At 48.9% G+C, this 21,013-nt stretch overlaps 1 pseudogene; it reads right to left on the reverse strand.

Moving 5' to 3' along the window:
• Positions 1-21,013, reverse strand: part of LOC132085897 (zinc finger protein 850-like) — a 997,265-nt pseudogene that overhangs the window by 244,038 nt on the left and 732,214 nt on the right.

Below are 21,013 nucleotides of genomic sequence, written 5' to 3' on the forward strand. Positions count from 1 at the left end.
CAGCCATAGTTTTGGCAAAATCATAATTGCCCTCAGTACTTGAGGCAACTGTATAGAAAACCGGGCATTGTAAACATCTGCTTCCATTCAAAGTGAAGATACTCTTTAGCCTTAACAAATGGAATTAATTTAATGATTTATAGATGGAGAGAAATACCATAGGAACTATTCTGTCCCCAGCCAAACCTCTTAAAAACAGAAGAAAATCTTTCAACCAGCATGAGGTTGTGCCACCATTCCAGTGAGTTGCCCCCAGGAAACAGTGAAATTGTGCAAGCGAGTGCTGACCTGACAGAATCACTTTCATCTTTGACATTGCTGACTGCTACATCTACTCTTCAAACAAGGACATTTGAATCCAGCCTTCACATTGCTTGTTCTCTTCACATATTTTTGAATATTTTGTCCTGAGAATATCTGACAGCCACAAGAAAGTGAAGCAGAGGGTGCTGGATGTGCTGGCTGAAATCACAGGAGCCCTGAAAGATGCCTTGAACCCGGTGATCATTGGTTTGGTGGAGGGAATAACAAAGAACCTGAACTCAAAGGATCCCAGGGTTCGTGGGGCAGCTGTGAAAGCACTGGGAGAATCCATTGCTCATTTGGGTAAGGCTGAGCCCTGGCAGGGACTCTCCTCAGCTTCGTCTCTGTCTCTCCTGCACAAGAGAGCGCTGAGTGCCTTGACAGCTGCTCTTGTCTGTGGAACACTGCAGCTGACACCCACCAGAGGCTGTGCAGGTGCAGTCCTTATGCACCATCCCCAACAGGCTGGAATGGGATCAGCATTTCCCAACAGGCCCAGGAGCCCTTGGCTCTGTGCTGCTTGTCTGAAGAGCAAGTCCTGGACTGCAGCTCTGCTACAGTTCAGAGGCAAAGGGGGTTTGGAGTTTGCTTGGGCCCCGTCTGACTTCCCAAATGAACAGCTTTGCTGTTGGCATGAAGGGACACTGATCCATCAGAGCTTCTGCAGAGCAGCCACCTGGGAGGCTCTACATTAGAGGCATTAGCTGCCTATTTTCCACTTTTCTTCTTTGTCTTCTATGTTCAAAGGGGAACTTGTGATTCACCAAGTTCATTTCTTTAGAACAAAGAGGTATAAACCCAGCTGTCAATGATGCCTTGTTTCACCTGTTGTTTTGCATGGGGCAAGATGGCTACAGCAATTAACTACATAGGCAAGGGCTGCTCTAAATTCCTTTGCCACACAGATTTATGTCTGCTCTGAAAATTCCGTATTGAGGGAATATGCCGGAACAAAGGAGTGTTGAAGAGGCAGGTCTTCAAGAGGAGTTTCCACTTTCTCCGCCCCAGCTGCTCTGTGATCTCAGGAACTGCCTGATTCAGTGCCTTTCTGTGTCCCAAGTATGGGGCTCTTCCTTTTTGCTCTGGGATGCAAAACCTTTCCACTGCTTCCATGTGACTGAACTCTTGAGGTCCCTGATGTGAAATGTTTTAACACGGCTCCTGCTACAGCAGACAACTTTGGATTTACAAATGTGAAAGGAGAGCTTTTCTTTTGGAATTTAAAACCCTGCCAAGTATGCTGGAAGGAAAGAAGAATAGGATTCAAACATCTGCAGAAATGTGCTTGATTTTATAAAATGGGGTTGGCCCTGTCCTTTCTCCTATGACCAGAGAAAAGTGAGCAGAAACATGTGTTTCCCTTGTAGATAAAGTGTCCCTGCTGAAAGAGTTCAGCTACCAATGGAATCACCTGAGTGGCCAAGCCCTGCTGGATGTCACCAAGCGTATCACAGGCATGGCCTCCCCTTCTGAGCCAAGAGCTCTTCCCAGGGAGCATTTACAGGGAATGCCTGTGAGCAGACAGCAGAACAGCTCCTCCAAACCAGGAGGTGCTGAGCTTGTCCCTGCTGCCCCATAGCCAAGGCAGGTGGGTTTGGCAGGTTTTCCCTGGCTGCTGCAGAGCTGGGCAGCACCTGAGATGGGGGCGGCGCTCGGCCTGGGGCTGAGCTCTCACTGGGGCATCTCAGAACCACCTCCAGCAAACAGAGGGCTAAAAATGCCCCAGCTGGCTCCTCTCTGGGGAGCTCAGGGACATCTGTGATCTTTGAGGGGAAATGGTGGCCAATGCTGTTTCAGGGCATCAGTTTGTTTTGTACTCACAGAATTCTTGTTTTTCTCTTGGAAAGTTCTGAGGCTGAACTGTGCAGAGCCTGGGGGTCACAGCTTAGGCCAGAACTCAACAGAGGTACCAGAGGCACGGGTTTAGTGCAAGGCAGCCTCTGGGGCACAGGGACAGAAGCAGAGTGCTGAGGCTCCCTGCCTGTGCTGCCAGAGTGGCCTTGGACTGAGCCTTTCAGGGTGTGCAAACAGTGTCTGCCTGTGTCAGCGCTGTCCAAAATGCTACAAATGCAGCTGATAATTGATTCCTCAGAGGAGCTTGCTGTGTCAGCAATAGCCAAGGAATGGAAAAAGGATAATCTCACAGAATCACAGAAGTTCAAGACTGGAAGAGACCTATAAGATCATCAAGTCCAGTCAATGTTCTAACTGTTCACTAGATCATGGCAGCAAGTGCCACATCCAGTCTTTTTTTGAATTCTTCAAGGGATGATGACTCCACCACCTCACTGGGTAAATGATTCCAGTATCTGACCACTCTTACTGTGAAATATTTGCTTCTTAATTCTAACTTACATCTCGCTTGACGCAACTTGAGACTGTGTCCTCTTGTTCTATCTGTTATCGCCCGGAGAAAGAGACCGACCCCCAGCTCACCACAGCCACCCTTCAGGAAGTTGTAGAGAGCGATGAGGTCGCCCCTGAGTCTCCTTTTCTCCAGGCTGAACAACCCCAGCTCCCTCAGTCGCTCTTCGTATGGCTTGTGCTCCAAGCCCCTTATTAGTCTCGTTGCCCTCCTCTGGACACACTCAAGTAACTCAATGTCCCTCCTAAAGTGAGGGGCCCAGAACTGGATACAATACTCCAAGTGAGGCCTCACCAGTGCCGAGTACAGGGGAAGAATGACCTCTCTGCTCCTGCTGGCCAATCCATTTCTGATACTGGCCAGGATGGCATTGGCCCTCTTGGCTACCTGGGCACACTGCTGGCTCATATTTAATTGACTGTCAACCAGCACCCCCAGGTCCCTTTCCACCTGGGCACTATCCAGCCATTCCGTCCCCAGCTTATATCGGTACAGGGGGTTATTGTGGCCGAAGTGCAATACTCGGCACTTGGACTTATTGAAGTTCATCCCGTTTGATTCTGCCCATGCATCTAACCTTTCCAAATCTCTCTGGAGAGCCCTACATCACTCAAGCAGATCTACACTCTTTCCCAATTTAGTGTCATCAGCGAATTTACTAATAAAAGACTCTAAGCCCTCATCCATATCATCAATAAAAATGTTGAACAAAACTGGCCCCAACACAGACCCCTGAGGGACACCACTGGTGACTGGTCACCAGCTGGATGTGACACCATTCACCACCACTCTCTGGGCCCGGCCATCCAGCCAGTTCTGAACCCAGCAAAGGGTATTCCTATCCAGACCACGGCCAGCGAGTTTGTCCAGGAGTATGCTATGGGAAACAGTGTTGAAGGCCTTGCTGAAATCCAGAAAAACAACATCTACAGCCTTCCCTGCATCCAATAGCCGGGTTACCTGATCATAAAAGGTGATCAGGTTAGTCAGACATGATCTACCCCTCCTAAATCCGTGCTGGCTGGGTCTGATACCCTGGCCGTCCTGCAAATTTTGCATGATGGCACATAATATAAACTGTTCCATTATTTTGCCAGGTATAGAGGTCAGGCTGACTGGTCTATAATTGCCAGGATCTTCCTTTGCACCCTTTTTGTGAATGGGTATCACATTGGCCAGCTTCCAGTCATCCGGAACCTCACCAGTGATCCATGACTGTTGGTAAATGATAGAGAGTGGCTTTGCAATCTCATTTGCCAGCTCTCTCATTACCCTAGGGTGGATCCCATCTGGTCCCATAGATTTATGAATATCCAAGGATTTCAATAGTTCTATAACAGCCTCCTCTTGGATAATGTGGGGGCCATTCTGTTCCCTAAAACCAACGACCAGCCTAGACGGACGGGAGTCTTGAGGGCAAGTCATCTTCCCATTAAAAACCGAGGCAAAATAGGCATTGAACACTTCTGCCTTCTCCTCGTCTGCAAATACTAACTTCCCACCTTTGTCCAGTAAGGAACAAAGGCTGGTCCTACCTTTCTTCCTACTATTAATATATTTATAAAAACATTTTTTATTATCCTTAACAACAGTCGCTATCCTGAGTTCAAACTGAGCTTTGGCCTCCCTAATTTTTTTCCTGCATACTCTAGCAGCCCTCTTGAATACTTCCTTGGAGACCTGACCCTTTTTCCAACTCTGATATGTCCTCTTTTTATTCCTAAGCTCCTCCAAGATCTCCTTTCCCAGCCAGGCTGGACGTTTGCCCCGTTGACTGATCTTTCGGCATACAGGAATGGTTTGTTCCTGCGCCCTCAAGATCTCTGCCTTGAAGTAAGCCCACCCTTCCTGAACTCCTTTATTTTTAAGGGCAGCTTCCCAAGGGACGCTCTGAATTAATCTCTTAAACAGGCCAAAGTCCGCCCTCCGGAAATCCAATGTACGAGTTGTACTGGTGCTCTTCCTAATATCGCCAAGTATTGAAAACTCTATTAATTCATGGTCACTCTGCCCCAAACGACCTCCAACCCTCACATCTCCCACCAGCCCATCCCTATTTGTAAATAACAGATCTAATGCAGTCCCTTCCCTGGTGGGTTCATCTACCAGCTGTAACAAAAAGTTATCTTCCATAGATTCTAAGAATTTTCTGGATTGCCTCTTTACTGCTGTATTAAATTCCCAGCAGATATCTGGTAGATTAAAATCACCAACAAGAACAAGGGTTGATGATCTAGAAACATTGCACAACTGCTTATAGAATAAATTGTCTACTTCTTCTTCTTGATCGGGTGGACGATAACAGACTCCCAATATGATGTCTGCGTTGTTGGCCTTCCCCTTGATTCTTATCCATAAACATTCAACACCTTCTTCCTTTGTTTCAATTTCAATGGCATCGAAGGTTTGCTTAACATAAAGAGCTACGCCACCTCCTCTTCTTCCTTTTCTATCTCTCCTGAAGAGTCTGTATCCAACCAATGTAGTACTCCAGTTATATGAGTCATCCCACCACGTTTCCGTGATGGCAACTACATCATAGCTTTGCAGTTGTACCATGGCCTCCAGCTCTTCTTGTTTATTGCCCAAACTGCGTGCATTGGTATACATGCACCTCATCTGGGCAACTGAGTTCACCCCTATCTTACGCTTACAATTCTTGGGCCTGTTTCCAGTTAGCTCAGCTGGTTCCCCTTCCCCCTTCAAGCTTAGTTTAAAGCTCGCTCAATGAGGTCTGCCAGTTCATGAGCTAAAATCCTTTTGCCCTTAACGGAGAGGTGTACCCCATCTGATTCCAGCAAAGAAGATGCTGTAAAAGTTTCGCCATGATCATAAAATCCAAACTTATGTCGATGACACCAACCCTTAAGCCACTTGTTAATGATACGGATTCTTCTATTTCTTTCATCATTATCCTCCGCCACCAGAGGGACTGAGCACATCACTACCTGTGCTCCTGCCTTGTCAATTACCTGACCCAGTACCTTAAAGTCCTTCCTGATTGCCTTAATGCTCCTCTTCTCGATCTCATCACTGCCAGCCTGAAGTATCAGCAGTGGATAATAATCAGAGGGCTGAATCAATGTAGGAAGTCTCTCAGTAATATTTTGTACCCGGGCCCCAGGGAGGCAACAAACTTCCCTGTGGGATGGGTCTGGTCGACATATAGGGCCTTCAGTTCCTTTCAGGAGGGAATCACCTACGACGATTACCCTTCTTTTCTTCTTGGTACTAGAGGTAATAATTCGTGTTGCAGGTGAAACGTAATTAGGAGGTTCGCTAGGCAGACAATTCTCTCCTAAACCATCTAGTTGTATCTCTGGATCCAATATCTCATACCTGTTTTGTAGTGGTACTTGGCTGGATGATGGAGGGAGGCAAGTCTTTTCATTTTTACCACCCCGCACAGGGACCCATTTCCACTCCTCTTCGTCCACCAAATGCCCTTCTGTCATCTGAGAATGGGAGGCATATAAGTCCTCAGTCTCTTGATTAGTAACCTCCCTTAAAGATGATAGTGCTGAACTCCACCAATCTATCTCCCTTTCACTTTCCCTAATACTCCTTAATCTTTCAACTTCTTCCCTAAGCTCAGCCACCATTAGAAGGAGGTCATTCACTTGTTCGCAACGTAAGCAGTTCTCCTCCACAGCACTCCCTGATGCCACCAATAAACTCAAACATTCTGGGCAGGGGTGGGTCTGTACGCTCACGTCCTTTTTGGAGGGCCCAACTGGATCACTTATACCAGCCACAGCTTTTGATCTTGTAGAAACCATTGTTAACAAACACCTCAGAAACAACCAGACGGCAGGGGATTCAAAATCCGGAGGTTCAGGAATCCGGGGATTCAGGAAATCCGAGAGTTTAGGAATCCAAGGATTCCAAAATCCGAGGTTACAGGAGTTCAGGGATTTAAGAATGCAGAGATTTGGAATTCAAGGATTTAGAAATCCGGGGTTTCAGAGTTCCAGGAGTTCTCCAGCAGCAAGTCGGCACTGCAGAGCTGCTAAGGTAGTAACAGAGACTCTTCGAGGGATGCAGAATGCGGGGAAGGGAGCAAAGCGCAGCTCAACAGTACAGCTCCACAACATATCCAAGTGTCCCAGCAGTTCTCTGCTCACACACGGAGCAGGAAGGAAAAGCACCACCCTTGTGCCCTTAGAACACCTTGAAAGTGCCCTACAAGCAGTGCTGGGCCAGTGGTTGAGGCAGGGAGAGCAACACAAGAGCCCCAAGGGCCCTTTGGTTCACTTACAACAGCCCCAAACAACATCCTTGTTTTGGCTGCATCACAGTTTTGTTACAGTCCTGATGGTACTTTAATAGCTTAGGATTAAATAAGTCTAAAAAGTTGTCAGGGATATGAAAACTAGCAGGGAGAGCACAAGAAATGTGTTTTATTTTGTGGTAGCAAACAGTGTTTTGTACCTGCAAAGTACAGAAGCTATTGCAAAAAAAAATGAGCTGTACTGAGTTGTGCTAAAGCAGAGATGTGCTGGTAAATACACTGTGAAAGGAATCCAGTGCTTGAGGAAACCACTGAATTCATTGTTTTACAGATAAAATAAATCCAGACCAGGCAATTGGGATAATCCATTTCGGTTTTCCAAATAATACTCTGACTTCAACCCTTCTGCCCCTCAACAGAGTATTCAGAGGCAGTTCCACAAGGATAGTCAAGTGTTTAAATCTTACTCTAATTAAAGCTCATAGACTTTGCAGACACTTCAAACAAAGAAAAAAACAACAACAATATTGCAATCACCTTAATTTTTAAAGATTAATTTCCAGGCATGTTCACTAAATCACAAATATCTCCTCTAAAGTGATTCAGCTTTAAACAGGAGACAGAAAACATTATTCCCTTCTGATTACTTCCTTTAGCCCTGAAATATCTACTGAATAATGCTTTAGGCACTGTTTGGGAACAAATTCAAAAGACCCCAAGGAATTAGATGTGCAGAGTTGATACTTAGCTGACCTCTTCATCTACTTCAGAGCAAAGTTTCACTTGCTGTGAAATTTTATCTGAAACATGAAGAGATTTTGATCAATGTATTTCTAAAAAAAGTAACAGTGAAACTGTATTTAACAGTTACAGATATGAAACTGTGAGACTACTCATGAAAATTAAAACTTGACAATATATAAAAATCTAAAGAAGGTGCATGGCAAATATTCCAATCGTACCTGAATCAGTGATTTCGCCACGGCTCGACACATCAAATGGCAGCTTAAATTCATCAACTGAGCGTCTGTTAATACTCTGCACAAATTTAAAAATTAGTTCCTTAATAGTAGATTTGCAAAGAAGAATTATAAAAGCTAGAAAAAATCCCTACAGATGATGTGAAAATAGAATGTGTCATTAATTAAACAGCTGCCTACAATTTTCAAAGCCCAAGGTATTGGTAATGGCTTTGGAACTCACTTCTTACTTCCCAGTGGTTGATCAAAGTGTTGGTGTCTTGCAGTTTGATTTACAGACTGTGGCCAAAGGGGAGCTTTCAATGCAGGGAACTCAGCAGCTCCTGCCTGTCCTGCCTGTCTGGGCACTGGTGCATGGCAAAGGACTCAAGGAGAAAAATTACTGTTCTGAAGACTTCAGTAGTTGATATTTCTTTTTTGCTTTACTTCCAAGGGCACTTCTAAGCCATATCTGATTATGTTTCAATATGAAAATACCCTTTTACAAGTTTTTGAAGTCACAGAAGTTCATCCTGTAAACAGCTAACTCATCTGATGTCAGAATATCCTGTTTGAATCTCAACATATTTCATAAGGAGCTTCGACATGAAAAAATAACTTGTTGAATTCCAATAACTCAGTGTGGGGACAGAACATTTTCACTGCACACCTGATCTGGTGAGACCAAGACACCAATGCCAGTGCGAGCATCTGAGTGGGGCCTGTGGGAATCCATAAAATCAGAGGGGTTTGGGAAAGCTGCAAAAGGCAGGCCTCAGAGAGAGCAGAACTGTGATTAGAGCCAAGCAGCAGCCATGAGATAGGTCAGCAGAAAAATTATGCAAAAAGTAGAAAAGTAAGGACAAATAGAACAATGGTCTGTGTATTAATGCTTGGCTAGAATAACTACCTAAGCTACACAAAAGTTTATCTAGCAAGGTATTAGGAAGTTCTAAGCTTAATAATGGAGCTCTGTGCATTGTGTTTCAAGGCTCACAAGCAGGTATTGTATTCAAAAAAGGCAAGCATTGTTTTAACCAAAGGTACCTGTGCTTAAAGTGGTTGGATAGAACTGCTGTCAATATGCTTTTGCTTTGTGTGATTGGTCAAAAAACTTTTAAAGTAAGTTGTCACACTATGTTCTTTGTCTGCCGCCTGGGATGTGAGCTGCTGGCATCTTCCCATTGTCATAACCACGTAATGAGACTGATGCTGGAAAATAAAACAGCTCAAGGCAGTTCCTCAGCAGCCCCGTCCTGTTGGTGATTTGTACACAGACCCCGGCCAGTGATAGAGCCCTGCTCGCTCTCTGGGCTGAATTACCCACAGCAAACGTGGACTTACAGCACAGAGCAGATGCTCCAGAAGATGATTCCCTTCAGTTTTGAGAGAACACAACAACAAAAGTCTTTGAAATTCAAACCGAAGATGTCTGTGCATGTGCCACTCCAGGCATACGCACAGAAATGAGTCCAGTGCAGGAGCCGTCCCGGCCTATGCAGGGGCGTGTGTGTGTGTGCTCCAGCCCGGGGCTCTTTGAGGGCAAGGGGCAGGTGTGTGTGTGCTCCAGCCCGGGGCAAGGGGCAGGTGTGCGTGTGCTCCAGCCCGGGGCTCTTTGAGGGTAAGGGGCAGGTGTGTGTGTGCTCCAGCCCGGGGCAAGGGGCAGGTGTGTGTGTGCTCCAGCCCGGGGCTCTTTGAGGGTAAGGGGCAGGTGTGTGTGTGCTCCAGCCCGGGGCAAGGGGCAGGTGTGTGTGTGCTCCAGCCCGGGGCAAGGGGCAGGTGTGTGTGTGCTCCAGCCCGGGGCTCTTTGAGGGCAAGGGGCAGGTGTGTGTGTGCTCCAGCCCGGGGCAAGGGGCAGGTGTGTGTGTGCTCCAGCTCGGGGCTCTGCCGGGGCACTTCCCGGGCCCAGCACTGTCCCCGTGTCCCCGGGGAAGGGCCCTGCGCTTTCCCCCCGTCCCCTCCTCAGCCGCGGCCACCAGCAGCACAGCCCGAGGGGGCGGCCAGCGGGGGGGGATGTGTGGTATGGACCGCCCTCAGCGGCCCCACGGCCGAGCGCTCACCTGGGATCTGCCCGCAGACACCTGCCCAGCACTCAGGCGCGGCGGCATGAACAATTTAAAGCGGTTTTCCTTCTCCATGGCTCCGATAAAAGGGCGGGCGGGGCGGCCCCAGCTCCCAGCGGCCGCTGAGGGCGGGCGCGAAGGGCGGGAAGCGGCAGCGGCCCCTCAGCGCGGGAGAGCTCTGAGGGGAAGGGGGGGGTCCCGCCTGCACAGGGAATAACTGGGGGAGCCCAGTCCTCCCGTCGGAAAAATGCGTGTTTTATGATTGCCTTTTCGCAAATATTAAAATTAATATTATATGTGTTGTGTCAGAAAGTTATGCTGTATTAATTTTCATAAGTAGTGTGTTAAATCTAGTTTTAGGGTATAACATAATATTAAAATAAAAACTATGCTATGTGAGATACTTTTTTTAAAGAAAGGACTCGCAACGAGATAGCGGCCACAGGACACCTAAATCTTTCAGAGAAAGAGAATTTATTGCTCTCTTATCAGAAGAAACTAACTTCTTCCTGCCTGCTCAGCTATGAAGACGCCGTCAGGATTCAGAGGAAGAAGCTGACACTGATCAGACAGAATCCTGTGTTTGAATGGAATTTATGCATCATGTATGAGGGGTATGAATATGCAACAGGCTATTGTTTTTAAGGGTTAACCCTCTGTTAATGTGTGTCCTTTTTCAGGCTTATGCTGCCCAGAAGAAGTTACCCAGACGTCTGTAACTCTTTGTTTCTATTATCTCATATTGTCCTAATTCAAATTGTCCAAATTATTAATACTCTAATTATAAAAGTATCTTACGTAGCATAGTTTCTATTTTAACATTATGTTATAACCTAAAACTAGATTTAACACACTACTTAAGAAAATTAGTACAACATAACTTTCTAACACAACACATATAATATTCATTTTAATATTTGTGAAAAGCCAGTCATACAATATGCATTTTTCACACAGGTAATGCAGGCCCTGGAGGCATCTCCTGAAGCTGGCACAGCCCCAGCAGATGGCATCAGTGAGGAGGGGCTGCTGGGCGGCAGTTTGGAATAACTTTGCTGTCCTAGGGTGACATTATGATGCTTGTATCCCCATTCATGTGTTCTCTTTATGCTGGATATTATGTTCTGTGCCTTCAAGGCTGGCTCTGAAGAGCGAAGTTTTGTTTTGGTTTTGTTATCAGCCACTCCCCCATTGCTGGCAGGGCACAGAGACAGGGCAGTACATGGTGCTGCTTTTTGCTTGGCTTTTTGCTTTGCTCTTGCTTTTGTTTCTGCTCATTAGTTAGTTTAGCTAAGCAGTCTGAATTTTTGCCTGGACTGTTTTCCTTTCCCTTTTTTGGAACCACTCAAACCTGCTCCAGACTGGGACCTGGGAAACACCGAGAGTTTGCACTTTGTGGCTGTAGCAGCTGCCCCAGCACCGGAGGGACTGATAACAGAGTGACCATGCCCAAGAGACACTTTCTGAATTTGTCATCTTTTTCAGAGTGGTGAAAGAGTGTTGTCACCTGGTATTGTTCATTTTGTGTGCTGGGGGTGCTTTGTCTGTTAAATAGACAGGTTCTTTCCACTTCTCTCCAAGGAATCCTTCCTGACCCAGTTGGGGAGAGGGGCTGTGTGGGTTTCCTTTCTGGAGGGGCCCCTTTGGAAGTTTTCTCCGAAATTTGCCCTAAATCAGGACAAAATTTGGTGACCAATGCATGGGGCTTGAGAGAGAGTGGAAAAAACCCTGGTCTGACTGCATTTTGGTTGCCATTACTCTGTGTTGGTATCAAGCAGTTAATGGCCATGTTTTCTGAATTCATAATGTCTCTTGGGGTGGAGGCTTGCATGCATTTCTGGTCCCCAGGTGCAGAGGATCATTAACGGGACATCACACCATGATCAATATGATCAAGTGAAGCCAATTTATTACAAAAAGCAAGCCATATTTATACTGTTCTCTATTGTTCACACCTCAAGCTAATACGTGATTGGTTAAGTCCTTTTTACGCACGCATTTTGACATTTCAGTTAATTTTAGTTAATCTTTCTTCTTCATGCATCTTGCTGCAGGTTTTCTTGTGTGCCTTTGCATCCTGAACCATCTGCTGCTGAGCATGTTCTTCTCCTTTTGTGTCCTTCAAGGGCCTAGAGACCTTACTCAGTTTCTATGAAAGCTGGATTGTGCATATGTTGCATATGTCCATTGTCCTGCAAAAAACCCTCAACACTCCTCCCAATGCTTTCTGGTCATTCAAGTGCCCTTCAGCTGACTGGTTTCATGCTTTGAGCTTTGGGGAATTGCCTAATATTTCTGAAGCTCAAATAAATATCATATTAGTCAACATCTTAATTGTGTTTATATCTCACAGAATTACCTTTTCTTTTGTCTTTGTCTGAAACTGTTGCTGTACGGAAATCTCTGGGGGATGGTGGACATGTCAGATGGTGCTGGGACATCCCAGTGCACTTGGACCTTGGCTCTGCACAGGAGCGTTTTTCATCCCCTTTCTCTCTTTTCCTCCCTCTGGGCACGGAGGGAGCTCCTGACTTCAGTGTGCGACTCGTGTGTGCAAAGAGCAAATCTGGGCAGAATCGGGGCAGGGAGGGTTTGGGGAGACCTTGGGATCTGTGCTGGGCACAGAAGGTGTTTTCCATTGCTCTGAAGCTGTCTGCTGTGGAAAGTGGATTTAATATCCCACAGAGAAATGACTTTTGCATTTCATGGAGCTGTGCCTTCCCTTGGCTTTGTTGGCTGGCAATAAATAAACATCCCTCTGTGTCTCGGGCAGCTCCTTCTCCAAGGAAAGCAGGTGGGAGTTGGAGCCAAGGAGCTGAAAGCTGCAGGTGCAGCCTGGGTTGGAGGGAGCTCAGATTGGCACAAGGCTGCTCTGAGTGCCAGGGCTTGGATGGGGGAAATGGTGGAGTGAGGGTAGGGACAGAGTCAGATTGATTGTCAGCCATGAAGGGTCTTGATTTTCATATCTATTCAAACTGCATGACGAGGTGCTTGGATTCAGTGTCAATTGAAGATTGCACATATCAATTTATTAACAGGGAAAAAAACCTAAACGGGACCTAAGAAATCTTTTCTCACTGTTTTTTAAAATAGAATATATTCAGTTTGAATGCACTTCTGAAATCTGCCTAATTAACCACACAAGATTTGAAAACTGAAATCAAATTATCCCCAGAGGCTTGGCTTGTTAAGGTGTTCTGAATGTTACTGAGCCCTGGGACACTGAATTCCTGCACTGAAGAGCTGAAGGCTGAACAAGCCTCTGGAGCAGGAAAATTCAGCAGCAGCCTCCAAGGTGCTGAGGATGTCAGCAGCCCCCACTGAGGCCATCCCTGCCCAGAGACCATGGGGGAATGGACAGGCAAGGAGAGCGTCCCTGGGGCTGGGGCAGCACAACTCAGAGGCAGCAGCGGCTCCAGCTGGGAAATGGAGTGTGGAATGTGGCTGGGAGCTCAAAAGAACAAAACAGCCTTTACTGGGAACTTTAGAAAAATCAGAGAAACTTTGGCAAAAGGTTTAGTATGACATTCAATCAACAAAAACCAATTCTCAAAGCACTGACTTGGCCCATTCACCTTCACAAACTCTTAGCTTGATCAATTTTAAGTTACTCAAATTTTACAAGAAGCGTGAATTAAAAAGAGAGAAAGACAAAAAAGATACAGAGAAGCACACACACAGCTACCAACTCCTGGATTCCAGCAGTGTTCAGATAGAAATTCCAGGAGGAGAGAGGGTCAAGATGTGTGCTTGCCTTGTGGTCAGCCTTCAATACCCCTTGGTCTTCCTGGGCCCTTCCCCCAGGTGGGACTGTGGCTCATTTGGTCCCTCAGGAGCTGGGCTGGGGCTGCAGAGGTGGCTGTGGAGCATTGCCTGTGCTGTGCCAGGGACTGGCAGACACTGCTGGGCTGGGATAGAGGCTCTGGGGGGATTGGGGTCACAGGGCAGGGCAGGGCTGGGCTTACAGGGCAGGGCAGGGCTGGACCTGCCCCTTCCTCCCCCACACACAAAATGCTTAGAGCCAACAATCTCCTCCAGTCTGTCACTACAGGGAATGCTGGAAGTGAAATCCCATTTGTGGCCATGGCCACCTGTTTCAGAAGGACAGTTCTTTTCCATAGGAAGGAAAGCACAGAGCTCCAAGGTTTGAAAGGCAGATGAGAACCTCAGTAGGCCAAGACCAGCCAGACGTGTCAGGAATGGCACATTTTTTTTGGGAGCAGTCTTTGAATTTTGGGAATTTTGGAGGTGGAAACCCAATCTCAGCCATGGGCACCTGGAGAGGCAGGACAGTTCTTTCCCATGGGAAGGAGAGCATGGAGCCTCACTCAGTGTTTTGGGGACAGATGAGAAGTGACTATTGTGAAACCACTGCCAGCCAGATTTGTCCTGACAATATTCCTATGGGAACAATCTCGAGATATAAGGAAATTTGGAGGTGAAATCCCAATTCTGGCCATGGGTGCCTGGAGCAGAAGGAGAGTTCTTTTCCATTGGGAAGGAAAGCACAGAGCCCCAGTGTTTCAGCAGCAGATGAGAAGTGACCCTCAACATGCATAGGTCAGCTGGACCAGTCAGGCAGTCCATGGGAGGCCAAACCAGCCAGAGCTGTTCTGTGTTCCCTTGGTTTTATGGGGCTCCATAGTGTCACAATGGTGCCTTGGATCCATGGGGCCCCGCAGTGTCATAATGGTGACTTGATTCCATGGGTTCCAGCAGTGTCACAATGGCCCCTTGATTACAAGAAGACCTGCAGTGCCACAATGGCCCCTAGGTTCCATGGGGTCCCACAATGTCACAGTGGCCCCTAGGTGTCATAAGGCCCCACAGTGTCACAATGGTCCCAAGAACTCCCTGAGCCCTTGCAGTGTCACAATGGTCTCCATGGTTTCCCAGGCCCCACAATGTCATGGGACTCCTCTGTTCCATGAGGTCTGCAATGTCACAATGGACCTTTGTACCCTGGAGCTTTGCTGTGTCACAATGGTCTCCTCTGGCTTCACAGTGTCACAATGGACCACTGATGACAGGAGGCCACTCTATTGCCCTGGAGCTTTGGTTCCATGCAGCCCTGCAGTGTCACAAAGGCCTCTTGGTTTCATGAGGCCCCACAGTATCACAATAGTCCTCCCAGGGCCACCATGAGGAGGTCCATAGTATCACAATGGACTTCCTCATGGTCTTACTGGTTCCATGAGGCCTCACAGTCTCCCAATGGTTTTCTTATTCCACCAAGCCTCATAGTGTCACAATGGTCTCCATGTTTCCATGAATCCCAGCAATGTCACAGTGCTCTCCATGATTCCATGGTGCCCCACAGTGTCACAATGGTCCCTTGATGTCACAGGGCCCCACAGTGTCACACTGGCTCTTTGGTCTGACAGGGCCCCACAGTGTCACAATGGTCCCTTGGTTCAATGGGCCCTGTGCTGCTGCATTCCCCCCTCCCCTTCTCAGGCCACCCTGCCAGCTGAGAAATGCTCCTTGGGCCTCAGCCTTGGCCAACGGCCCCTGGGCTCAGCTCCTCTGCAGCTCATCACAAACACTGTCTGCCCAAGGCACTGCTGCTGCTCAACCAGCTCCTGGTTTCTGTAGGAGCAGCCTGGGACCTGTTTTTGTTCCCTCAGTGGCACAACATCCCTGTTCTCACACTGCCAAAGAAAGCTGTTGGTGCCAAGTGTGGCCAGGATGAACCATTGCTGGGCCTGAAGCCCCTCTCTTGGGGCCCTGCAAACAGCACTCCAAAAGGAGCCCTTGGAGCTCTCCTGGGCCAGCGACTCCCTCTGAGTGGGGCCTCTCCCAGCCGGGAACTCTCAGAGCCTGGGCCGATCCCGCCACTCCTTCAGGCTCAACCCTTTGCCCTTTGCTGGGGAGATGCCAAAGGATCCACAGTGAGCATTGCCTGCCCTCAGGGGAATTGCTCACAGGTGCCTTGCACTGATTCTTTGTGTCTGTGTGCACACAGAAGTGCCTGTGCTGGGGAAATGTGGCAGAAATGCTGCTCTCTGAGGGGTTGGTGTCCCTTGGATAGCTGAGTCAGTCAGATATCCAGATATCAGTAAGTAAGGTTTTGTCACAAGCTCTAAGCTAAGTTAAATGCTGCTAAAAGCTGTTCTTTTGCTAAGATATAAAATTTATTTTAAGTTATTACCTAATTTTTTAAAGTGGTATTCCTGTTTTAAATTGTTAAGTCATAAGTTATAAGTTAGGTTAAATAATGTTAAGTAGTGTTCTTCTGCCAAATTATGAGGTTGAAGGTATCACTTAACGGTTAAGGTGCAAGTTAAATTCTGTTAGGTTTGAGCTCTATTAAGCTTTTAGGCTGTAGTCCTTTTATCCTTGCCCTCGCTGCCCTTGTGTCATACACACACACAGGGACAGTTCTCAGTTCATTTCTGGTTTGATTGCCTGGATTTACTTTGGTTTTGTTGCTACTTTGTTTCCCTGGTGTGCCTGAAGTGTCCACTCAGGAGCAGAGTGACTCTTGCCAAGGAACTTTGTGCTGCTGTCCCTTAATATTAAATTTGGTTTTTGCTGCTCCCTTGCTGGGGATTTTTCAGTGCTATCACGGCCTCGTTGGTAGCAGTGTGAAGGAGCCCTGGCCCAGGCTCTGGCCCTGGGGGACACGGGGATGCTGCCGGGGGGCCCCTGTCCCCCTGTGCCACCCCCAGGGGCCTGTCCCCCCGTCCCCGTGTCACGCTCTGGGGTCGATCTCGTGGAACATCCTCTGGGGGAGGCTGCGGGGCCAGGGGCGGGGGGACCCGGGGGGACAGGGGACCCCACTGTGCACAAGCAGGGTTGGACTGCTCTGGGGGGAGCTGTGAGGGGGGCCGGGGCAGAGTGACCTCCCCAGGGACCTCACACAGCCCCTGTGATGTCACACAGCCCCTTATGATGCCACACAGTTCTTTTGCAATGTCACATAGACACCAATGATGTCACAGCCCATTCTGGGATGTCACACATCCCACTTGTGATGCCACAGAACCAAATCTGGGATGTCACCCTAGAATGTCATGCAGCTGCACTGTGATGTCACAGAAGACACTGTGATGTCAAAAAGGCACCCTGTGATGTCACTGTCTGTTCTGTGTTGTCACAGCCTGCTCTGTGATGTTACACAGCCACCCAGTGATGTCACAACCCACTCTCTGATGTCACAGAGACATCCTCTATGATGGCAGGATCTGCTCTGTGGCCTCACACCCTACTCTTTATTGTCACAGGCAGTTGTGTGATGTTACAACAGTCTCAGTGATGTCACAAAACCCTCTCTTCGATGTCATACTGCCATTCTGTAATGTCACAGCACACACTCTGACCTCACAGCCAGCTCTATGATATCATACAGCCATGCCATGATGTCACAACCTGCTCTGGATGTCACAGAATCCCCTCTGTGATGCTGTAGCTGCTCAGTGACCTCACACAACAAACTCTGTGATGTCACAGCCCAATCTGTGACCTCACACAGCCCACTCAATGCTGCCACACAGCCCCTTGCTGACATCCCAGCTGCTCTGTGCCTCTGTGACACAGCCACAGAGGTGCTGCTGTGACACAGCCCCCTCGGGGCCATCCCACAGCCCCTGCCAGTGCTGAGCCCCTGTGAGCTCTGTCTGTGCCCTGCTGGTGTCCCTGAGGGGCCCTGGCAGTGCCCCAGCCCTGCTGGGCTGTGCACAGGAGCTGCTTCTGGCCAGAGCTGTCTCTCTGCAGCGCTGCCCTTGCCAGGAGCTGCCTCTGGGCCAGGAGCCCGGCCCAGCTCAGCAGCACAGACACAGCACAGGGACTTTAATGACCCTCTGGGGCTTTAGTGCTGTTTGCATCAGACTCAGTCCCTCCGAGTGTGCTCAAAAATTTCTGAAGAATTCAAAAAGTAATTGAAACACTGAAATTTCTCAAAATATAAATAGATTCATCTGAGGGACAGGACTGAGAAAGTGTCCCCAGGTTCCAGGAAGAGCAGAACACTCGTTGCAGTGATGGCAGCTGGGGACAAGCAAGGGAAAGGTGTCTCTGATGCTGAGCAAACCTGCACCTCTGTCCCTGCAGGCTGTCGGCATCCCCCGGCTGCCCCACCTGGCTGGCCCCTTCCTTTGCTGACAGCTCTGCCTCCTGCCTGCCTCTGCCTGCCCACACAAAGCCTTGGGCTGCTCCAGGCTCCTGCTGGGGACGTGCTGCACCACAGCCCTGCCCTGGCAGGGAAATTCCTTTCTCCTGGTGCCAGGCTGGGCCTGCCTAGCTGTCCTTGGTGCTATTATGTCTTATTCAGGCTCATTCCCACTATGAAGAAAAAGCTCCAGCCTCTCTGAAACCACCCTTCCATCCCTCCCAGGCTATTCCCGTTTAGTCCTCAGTCTCTACCCCACTGACCCCAAAGCTATCAGCCTCTCCCTGGTGCTTATCTGATGAGGCCTCCAAACCCCATCTTGGGAGATTTTTGGGTCCTCTCCAAGACCTGTGAAAATGGAAAAATAGTGATTAAAGGATTTTTCTCCTAAATCTTGCAGTGACAGAACAAGGGTCAATATCTTTAAAATGAATGAGGGTGGATTTACATTTGGTAGAAGGAGGAAATCTTTTATAGTTATGAGAAAGGCACAAAGCGGCAAGTGTATTTCCAGAGAAAGGGATGCTCCATCACAGGAACTGTCTAAGATCAGGATGTTTGTGCAGCCTGACCCAGTGAAACCCTCTCATCCTCAGGGACAGAATTCCTGTAGTGTGGGTTCTCTGATGTGCTGGGTGCCCTCACAAGGCTTCTGGCCAGAATGTCTGCTGAGGGCAGCCAGGCTGCTGCAGGGGCAGTGACCTTACAGCCATCACCATGGCAGCCCTGTCCCCTGGGCCTGGCTGTGCCCTTTCCTCTGCCCCTGCCTTGGCTCTGCTGCCATGAAGAGTTTTGTCATTAATATCTTGTCCCCAAGGTGCTGGGGCCAATGGCTTCCCAGTCAGGCTCCTGGGGCAGAAGTGGCTTTTCAGAGCCCAGACAGGAATGAGCCCTGAGGCCGCAGCTCTGCAGTGGTGGCCACCAGGCCGGGCTGCCAAGGGAGGCTTCTGGCCATGGGCTGCAAGCAGCTGCTGCTGCCAAGGTGCCTTTGGTGCCTCAGGCTCTCCCTGGCACAGCTCCAGCATGGCACTCTGCCCTTGTGCCCGAGCCCTTCCCTGTGCTGGGGCTGGCCTGGGGCTTTTCCTGCAGCGGGACCTGCCCTGCTCATGGCACAGGAAAGGCAGTTCCTGCTGGAGCAGGAGGCTCTGCCTGCAATGGGCTCCAACAACTCCAGCAAGGCCCTGTTGACTTCAAAATTGCTGCCTAGAGCACTATATTCTAATAATTGTTATAGCTCCTGAACTGTGGAGTAAATAACTGTGCTGGTGATCTTTCCATCTGATCATGATCAGAATAAGCCAGAGACATATTTATATAAATTAATCTGGTATTCTATCATTAATCCTGTGGGACAAATTGTGTTGAAGTTGAATTCCACCTGTTCAATGTTTTACACCTTTGACAAATTCTCGGGCTGGGATTGGATCCAGCCACTCCCAGTCTCCTCTCTTTGAAGGAATTTTAGAAGTCTAGGGGCCCTACAGGGGTTTGAGGAACCATGGTGGCTGTTGGGTGTCATTTCTCCACCTCATGATTTAGCAGGAGTTTTTCCAATAAAGAAATAAAGCTTTTACCTGAAGCTCCCACTGTGCCCATGACAGGAACCCCTGTGAGTGTCTGGGACATCCTGGCTCTTTGGCAGCCTGGAGACTCCTGGGATGTCACCGTGGAGCCCCCTTGAGTGCCTGTGACAGATTGGTGCCTTTGCAGCCCACAGTCCCCCTGGGATGTCACCATGAAATTGCTGCGACTGCCTCTTACCACACGGCTCTTTACCATCCCCAGAAAGCCGTGGGAGGTCTCCATAGAGCCCCTGTCCCTGCCTGTGACATTCCAGCTCTGGAACAGCCTGGAGACTCTTGGAAAGTCCCCATGGAACCCCTCTGAGGGCCTGTGACAAATCTGATCCTTAGCAGGCAACCATCCCCAGCCCCCTGTTGCTATGGTCAGTATCCATGGCAACCATTACCAGCCCCCTGTTGCTATGGTCAGTCCCTCAGCAGCTCCATGGAGACCCCATGCCAGGGGTGGTTGCCATGGACACCAGCTCAGGCCTGCAGCCAGAGCCCGTTGCCATGGCAACCATTGGCAGCCCCATCCCCAGGCTCATGGGATCCCAGAACCACAGAATTGGCTGAGCTGGGAGGGACCCATCAGGATCCTCCAGTCCAACTGCTGGCCCTGCACAGGACACCTCAACAATGCCAGCCTGGGCCTGGCAGCGCTGTCCAAACGCTGCTGCCGCTCAGAGATCCCTGGAGCTGGGACCCTTCCCTGGGGAGCCTGGGCAGGGCCCCAGCAGCCTCTGGGCAAAAACCTTTTCCTGACATCCAACCTGAGCCTGCCCCGACTCAGCTGCAGCCATTCCGTCCACTCCTCTCCCTGGGCACCAGAGGGAAGAGGTTCCCACAGCCCCAACCAGGGACCTGCTCCCAAGGCTGTTGCCATGGCCACCAGGGCTGGGACCAGCTGGGATGCTCGGTTTCCAGGGGCCGGGGTTCAGGAATGGGATTCCCGAATTTCCTGCTCCTGCTAAAACCACGCTGCCCTCCCTGCCCTCCCACCTGTTGTGGAAAGAACAAAAGGCAAAGATCCCAGCCTGGGATAAGACCAATTTATTGGGAACAGCAGCAAGATAAGGATTAAACAGGAACAAAAGAATATTGAAAACGGAAGGGATTAGAATAAGTATTTACAGTGAAAACTCCAACACAACTGCCTGGCTCTTTCCAGTAATGTATTTCCTCCTGCCTGGAAAGGACAGCTTTCTTCTCAGTGAGAGAGAGAGAGAGGGAGTGTCCCTTTTCTGCACCTGGAAATGTTCTGAGGTGGGAGTAAATGTAATGACACAGCCATTACCAGACCCTCATGTTTTTCAATGCCACATCATGTCACTCGCAGGGGCAGGAAAAGCAACGAGTGTCTTCCCAACATGGATCATGGGGAACATGTATCACCAGGGTTTTTCCCAATGTGGGTTCT

Source organism: Ammospiza nelsoni, chromosome 33 (genome assembly GCF_027579445.1).
Source record: "Ammospiza nelsoni isolate bAmmNel1 chromosome 33, bAmmNel1.pri, whole genome shotgun sequence".
NCBI lineage: Eukaryota > Metazoa > Chordata > Aves > Passeriformes > Passerellidae > Ammospiza > Ammospiza nelsoni.